Below are 7,152 nucleotides of genomic sequence, written 5' to 3' on the forward strand. Positions count from 1 at the left end.
GCACCACAGGTGTACGAAAGTTAAATAAAACACCCAGAATTTAATGAAAATTATCAAAATGTATTTTGCATTTTCAGATGCCCTGTATGGACAAAGTCATGGAACCTTATGACAATCAGATTAAATGAACTACATTTTTCAGAGACCAAAACTCGTAAATAGGTCCAATTCAATTGGAACACAACAGGAGGGTTAATAAAAATCAGTTGAGCATACTTGCTTAATACATGCTATTATTAAGCATCATAAGAGGTCCCAGGCAGTGTCACACAAATGACTGACAACTCATTTTCTTGCTGAAGCTGCACATCTGTAGAACCAGACCATTATCAGGCTGATGTGAAGCAGTCTTGAAAGGCCACACTGAACTGGATTTGTGCACTGAACTCCGTGATCTTTCTTTCCACATTTTCTGTTTTTCTCCTCTCACTTTTTCCACCTCAGCTGAGCCCATTTTACAAAAGCAATTCATAAACACAGCTTAGAAACAGATTGCAAATTGCATATTGTGGCTCTTTCACATTTCACAAATGATCGTCGCTCACAAATTGCGGATAAATTTGCAAGTTCTTAAAGGCTGCAATGCATTGATCGCAAGTATGGAATTCATTTTGATAAGTGAAACGTATCCAAATTAGCAGGACAGCAAATGTTCTCATGTTGCAAATCGCAGTTTGATGTCGCAAATTCACTCAAACTCATATGTAAGGAATATCCTCCACTATTTCTTTTGGCATTATTGCCTGCAACATTTCTGATCCTGCACACAAATCCAGTGATATTGATGCTAATTTTATCCAGCTCTGTGTGTTATTGACTCAAGTAATAATTCACTCTTCCCCAGGAAAGATGCCTTACAGAGGATCAGTCAGCCGCTGCTTGGGTATATATGTACTACACTATACATGCGCACGGCTGTCTCGCTCAATATCACAGCAGCTCAGTATGACGAACATAATCCCTCCAGTCTGCTTCCTTGTCTTACCTGTCTTACAAACCCCACGTTCATTTTGGATTTATCCTCAGATAGCAACCTTTTCTCTTCAGCAGTTTCGGCCTTATTATATTTTGGCCTAAAACAATGCATACAGTGATATATATATATATATATATATATATATATATATATATATATATATATATATATATATATATATATATATATTATATTGGGATGGGGAAAATGCCGGGAGCTAAATTCCTTATACGGTCTAGTCGCCAGCAGCAGCACTGTGGTTTGGATGGTTATTTTGTTTCTGGCTGTAGAAGAGCTTCTACAACACACTCAGCGTAATGGCCAGCTGCCTGTCAAGCCTCTCCACCTCATCCTCCATCCGTCAGTTCTTCAGGCAGCCAGCCCGGTGAAGGAGCTGCCAGCAAGCCAGTCTGTTCTTGAGAGTGACCATCTTCCTCTCTACAGCCCTCACAGCCTCTATTAGGCGCTCCCTGATGTCCTTCAAGGTCTTCCATCTCACCCCTTCAGCCTCTCTTCCCTCTCTCTCCTGACCCTCCTCGGCCGCAGCTCCTCAGTCCTGTCAGTCAGTCAGATGCTTTTCTTCCTGCAAATGAACCTGCAGTGACCACCAAACACCTTAAGAAGACAACTTCATTTTATTGTGTAATTCTTTTCCAATCTTAACCCGTGTTCTGCTGAGATTTCTAGTGCAATAAAATATATGTTTCTTTTAAGAAAAAAATTAACATTACAATAGGGTTGTTTTTTGTGACATTATTGGTATTTTCCCCTGTCTGGATGAAAACTTGAATCGATGTTATTTGAGTGTTTTGTTTTGTTTTTTATGTATCGAAAATATCTTGAAGTAGCTAAGATCATTTATTTGATAATGACATTGAAGTGAATACTGCTGGACTTTTGCTCTACTGCATTTCTCTTCTTTTCTTTTCTCCTTTCTTCTCTTTTAAAGGACGAACTGTTGACATACACTCTATGACATTCATTGTCTTATTTATTCCAGTTCATCCAAAAATGTTCAATAATGTTTGCTGAACACTGTGATTATTGTTATTACTATTATCCAATATCTTACTGTTTAATACATCCCTGTATTTTACATACCTGTCTGTATATGCGGATTCACAACACATCAATGCAATTGCAATAGCACCTTGCTATATCAATAAAAGACTATATGTAGTATATACCTCTCCTCTCCTCTCATGATGGCAGTTTTAGTATCAGTAAGACAGTAGCAGACAGTCATGGAGCTTTACCACCACCCAGTGTTTTGTAGTGGACCTGCAGCAAGTTGTAATGGCAGGTGATTCAGCACTAAATGGATCAAAGGGATCTGTTCGTCTACAGGGCTGAGGTTCACAAGAACTATGTGGTCTCCACAGAGACTGACAGCTGGCTGAATGTATCTACCACATCACAGCTCAATAAGTTGTCTTTATATTCTATGAGAAAACAGTTGCATGAAAATGAGCTCCACATACACATTTTTTTCAAGAGAGCATACATAATCAAAATGCTCCAGTTTAATACTCACCTCATTTTCTTTTGTTTAGACAGAATCTTGGCTTAATGGCGCATCACAGCGTAAAATTCTGGATCAAAACAGTCGCAGTGGTAGGATCGTGCAGGGGAATGCAGATAGACAAATATCTGTGCGGTGAGAGCGGAGAAACTGGTGAGTATTCAGAGGAAGGCGCCAACATGTCTGCAAGCAATCAGAGCAGCGAGATAGAGTTTGTAAGGATGCCATTGATTAGCAGACTGCAACAAAGGAGGCAGACTGGCAAAGGCTCTTGTCAGTGGAAACCACGACTGAAAAGCCTACACTGGCAAGCGTAATAAATAGTTCTCTTTTTATTGTTGTCTCTGCAGTCACTCAGTTTTCAGCACTTATACTTGGCCACAATAAACATCCCTTTGTTCTCATGTTTACAGACATGAATTCATCATCAGGGGAAGCAGTTAGTATTGTTACCAGTGAGCGATGTGTGAAGCATCATTAAGGTATCAACATGAGAGTCGTAGCAGCTGCCATCAGACTCTGTGGGTGGAAATAAAACAGATTATCTTACAATTGGGTTGAGGAGATTCATAGTTTGGGCACGTCCCTCCTGCACATTGGTATTCAACAATGTTAGGGTTTATTTGATGTGATGTACTTTAATTTCTGAAGAGGGAAACTGATTTCTGCCCTCCGGTTAGGGTGCTGGATCAGCCAGCTATATTGGGATTAAGTATCTTGCTCAAGGACATTTCAGTAGGCCAGGTCTTTTGCTAAAGAAGATGATCTCACATACACTAGGACAACATGCAGCCTGATTTGATAAATGAAAGGAGCAATTAATATCTGGATAGAACACACTGAGAGCAAGATCTCCTCTGCGGGGGTAGTCAGGTACAACAAAAACACAATAGAGCCACAGATCAATCACCTAGTATAACAGGAGGCAGTCAGGGAGATGAATAGGCTAAGATCAGCTTTATCATTTTATTAGTAGTATTGTTATTATTGTCGTCGTTATTATTGATAATAAGCTCTATTTATTCATGTTATAGTTATTAGTTCTGAGCTCAACTAAGGATGTTACATTTCTCAGTAACTTAGCAAGGCCTCATAGATGAAGACACAGGTATGCTGGGGCCTTCTAGATGTTATGGATGACCTCTGACCGTTTCATATAACTCACAGTGGTGAGTGTGATAGCTGTGTGCTGTAATGAATGGAATGGCACTGTGATAGAAAGCATCCAGAGGTTTAAAGGCATACAGCATATCTACATAATCCAATGTCGACAGTATGGTAGATTGTATAATGTGTTTTCTGCTTTGAAAAGAGAAACAACACCTTAGTTTTTGAGTAAGATGTTCAACATGAGTCCTAAGTTTTTCAGAGATTGTCAGAGATTGTGCTATTAGCTGTTCAGACTCACTTTATGCTCCCAAACTGTTACCCTACAACTTTGAAAACCAAATATTTTTATCTGACACCTCATAAAATACAATTACTTAGCATATTCTAATAATAATATAATATATGTAATAATATAACGATTTCTTAACCATTTATCTTGCTGTTGTTCTTTTTTCAGGTAATCAAAGGGTCTCTTCAAGTTCTCCTGCTCTGTAGTTTTATCAAAGTGTGCTTTGGACAGGTGAATAAATGGCGTGTAAGTATGGTAGCCTGGTTATTTAGTCCATGTCTTTAAAGGGTCTTCTTGTATTTATTTGTACATTAATCTTGTATATGACTTTGATATTTTTGGATTTCTTTACAAATGTAATTGTAAAGTTGGAATTTTTATATGGTAGCTCTGGATTATGTGTAGGCTATTTCTTCTTAGGTCAGCCTCTGCTTTTATTCATTTTATATTCAAATCAATAGTTATTTGTATTTCTTGTATAGGCTATAATTACTGTATTTTTAATATTAATTGCTAAATTTTAAGCATTGGATTATACTGATGAATGAAATCATGTATATGTTATCCATGTAGTCAATGATCACACAAAATACATTATTCATATGTTATTTTTCTAACTGGACCTGAATCTGCTGTAGATCCTTTTGTATTCTAGAACACCCATCATATTAAGGTCATTATATGTTCTCACGATGCGTTTTCATCACCATTTTAAAGGGAATCAACGACATAAATTAACCAGCAATAACTTTAATTAATCTATCAAAGATAAAAGGCTTCCTGAACATGAACATTTACATCAGACATATCAGTACATGTATTGTAAAATTACCACAATCAATCAATCTATTGAAGTGGAATTCTATAGAAAGTGTTTTACCTCTCCAGTGGCTTTGCTATTTAGACCTAAATGGAGAATCTTCTCATTTTCTCTCCACGCTTCATCTCCTCTAACTAATTCCCTGTCAGGAAATCAGCCATTGTGACTGAAAGAAAATGGATAAGATAGAGGCCCTGCTGTGATTAATACTTTTAAGGAGAATACAATTCATTGGTGGTGCTGTGCTCAAGCATTGTACTGCTCTCGTGTGGTGAAGTGTGGAACTTGTTATTGTGCCTTTATCACTGCTACCACGTCCAATATTTCATTTAGAAGTCTAATCACACACAGAAAGGTGGTTTGTGTGGTTAGAGACTGAACTGTGACCACAATGTCTCCAGTTTGCTCCTCACAACAGCTCGTGTTGTGTTTTGATTAATACTAATCTGAGAAACATATGAAAGCTAATGTTAATGTCAAACTGTGATGTTCATGCTTTAAAAGGTTACCCGCACACACACTCACATGATAAATTTAACTCTAATGGCCATTTAACAGGTTGGTTGGATCAGCTGACAGCTCAAATGTCTGTTCAAAGACACTTCAGCAGTACATACTGCTGAAGTGAGGAGAGGAGATGTGCAGCTTGTCTATTTTTTCAGATTTTACAAGGAGTCCAAATTTTTACTTAATCATAAAACTGCTTTTTAAAGTTTCAAACAGCAAGTGTTTGGTCATTTTCACAAATATGGATATCTTTGAGGCTAATGTTAGCAGCAACCTCAAGACTCATTAGCATAATTTATGGGGAAAAAATTCTCTTTTCAGAATCTAATATGGTATTCAATGGGAAAATAGTGTATTACATTCATTCACTCTATCTTCATACTCTGTTTGAAATCACCATTAGTGACATCTGATTATGGAAAGGTGTGATACACACTTTGTTATTCCTAAGTGGTTCAAAATTGATCTTGTATTGTTGTCATTTATATGCCTATGACATGCATACTTTAGGCAAAACTTGCAGAACATTTATGTGTAAGGCATATTTTTTTTAATTAGTTATGTAGGGCCAATTCTTACTTACAGCTAATTAATATTAACCTATACACAATATCATAACATAGATCAAATGATGATGTTTTGGTGATTACTGTAATGAAGTAAAAGGTTGAACAATCAAGGCTGATATCTTATTATGAATCATTTTGTTGATTGTAATTTCTCTAATGCAGCATAAATGAAAGGAGAAAGAAGGTTTGTGGACATGATTTCAGGTTGCTGCACAGCTTGTAATGTATTGTATTATTTGTATTATTACATTTGCACATTACATATACCGTTTATACAGTTTATACTGTGACATTTTTGCACATTCCCTGTCAAAATCTTGTACAATGTTTTAAAACTCAGCAGCTCTTTTCACTTACAATGTATTTTACTAAGTTTACTATATTTAATTTTTTAATTGTAAACGTTTTTTATATATCTACACCTTTCTTTTGTGGTAGTTGTATTTTTCTCTTACTTTGTATAGATACTTGTGTTTTTCTCTTACCTTCTATTTTTTTGATCGTTATCGACAACACCAAGGCAAATTCCTTGTATGTACAAATCTACTTGGCAATAAACCTGTTTCTGATTTCTTGTGAGATAGACAAAATAAAACCAAACACTTGACCATGCATGTCTCACTCTCATGAGACATTATCATTTTTGTTGAGACTGTCCTGCTAGAGTAACATTAACTTTATGTTGTGGTGGAGTTATGTTCACCCTCTTGTTTTTTCTTCTGTATGGAGTATGAACATAGACTGTATATAAAGAGTCTATGGGTATGAACATAGACTGTATATAAAGTGTCTTTGAGGTATGAACACAGACTGTATATAAAGAGTCTATGGTAAGAACAGACTGCGTATAAAGAGTCTATGTGTATAACAGACTTTATATAAAGAGTCTATGGGTATAACATAGACTTTATATAAAGAGTCTATGGTAAGAACACAGACTGTATATAAAGAGTCTTTGAGTATAAAATAAAGGGGGTGTGTCTGGGTGGGAACCAGCTCCAAAATACAGATCACGTGTTGGCCAGAGTTACCGTGTCGAGAAACACCGCCCTCCCGCGGCGTACGGGAGTATGGCAAAAATAACAGCACCTCAGGACGAAACCATTCACTTGACAACGCAGAGATGCAAGCACGGAATACCAACACTATGGTGGAAAATGTAACTAAAGCCTTAATATGGTTGAACAAATAGAATCGTAATTTCACTAACCATCAATACTGATACGCAGCTCTTCTTTTAACACCTCTTCTGATATGAATATGGATTGTTTTGTCCCCCGTGCAGAAAGAAGGAGTGGTGCGGTCCAATAGTATTGAAGGCAAAGCTGAAAAAACGGTTTGTTTTCACCGAGAGGAAGA

At 36.9% G+C, this 7,152-nt stretch overlaps 1 long non-coding RNA gene across 2 annotated transcripts; it reads right to left on the reverse strand.

The window, feature by feature from the left end:
* Positions 1–1,184: 1,184 nt before the first annotated feature.
* LOC137200420 (uncharacterized) lies at positions 1,185–7,088 on the reverse strand. Of its 2 annotated transcripts, none has more exons than XR_010931956.1 (3): positions 7,004–7,088; positions 2,511–2,626; positions 1,185–1,559 (listed from the first exon to the last, which is right to left on the reverse strand). It is a non-coding gene; the product is annotated as an uncharacterized lncRNA (long non-coding RNA). The 2 variants fall into 2 exon arrangements; XR_010931955.1 differs by having other exon boundaries at positions 1,185–1,571.
* Between the last annotated feature and the right edge of the window lie 64 nt (positions 7,089–7,152).

Source organism: Thunnus thynnus, chromosome 16 (genome assembly GCF_963924715.1).
Source record: "Thunnus thynnus chromosome 16, fThuThy2.1, whole genome shotgun sequence".
Taxonomy (NCBI): Eukaryota; Metazoa; Chordata; class Actinopteri; order Scombriformes; family Scombridae; genus Thunnus; species Thunnus thynnus.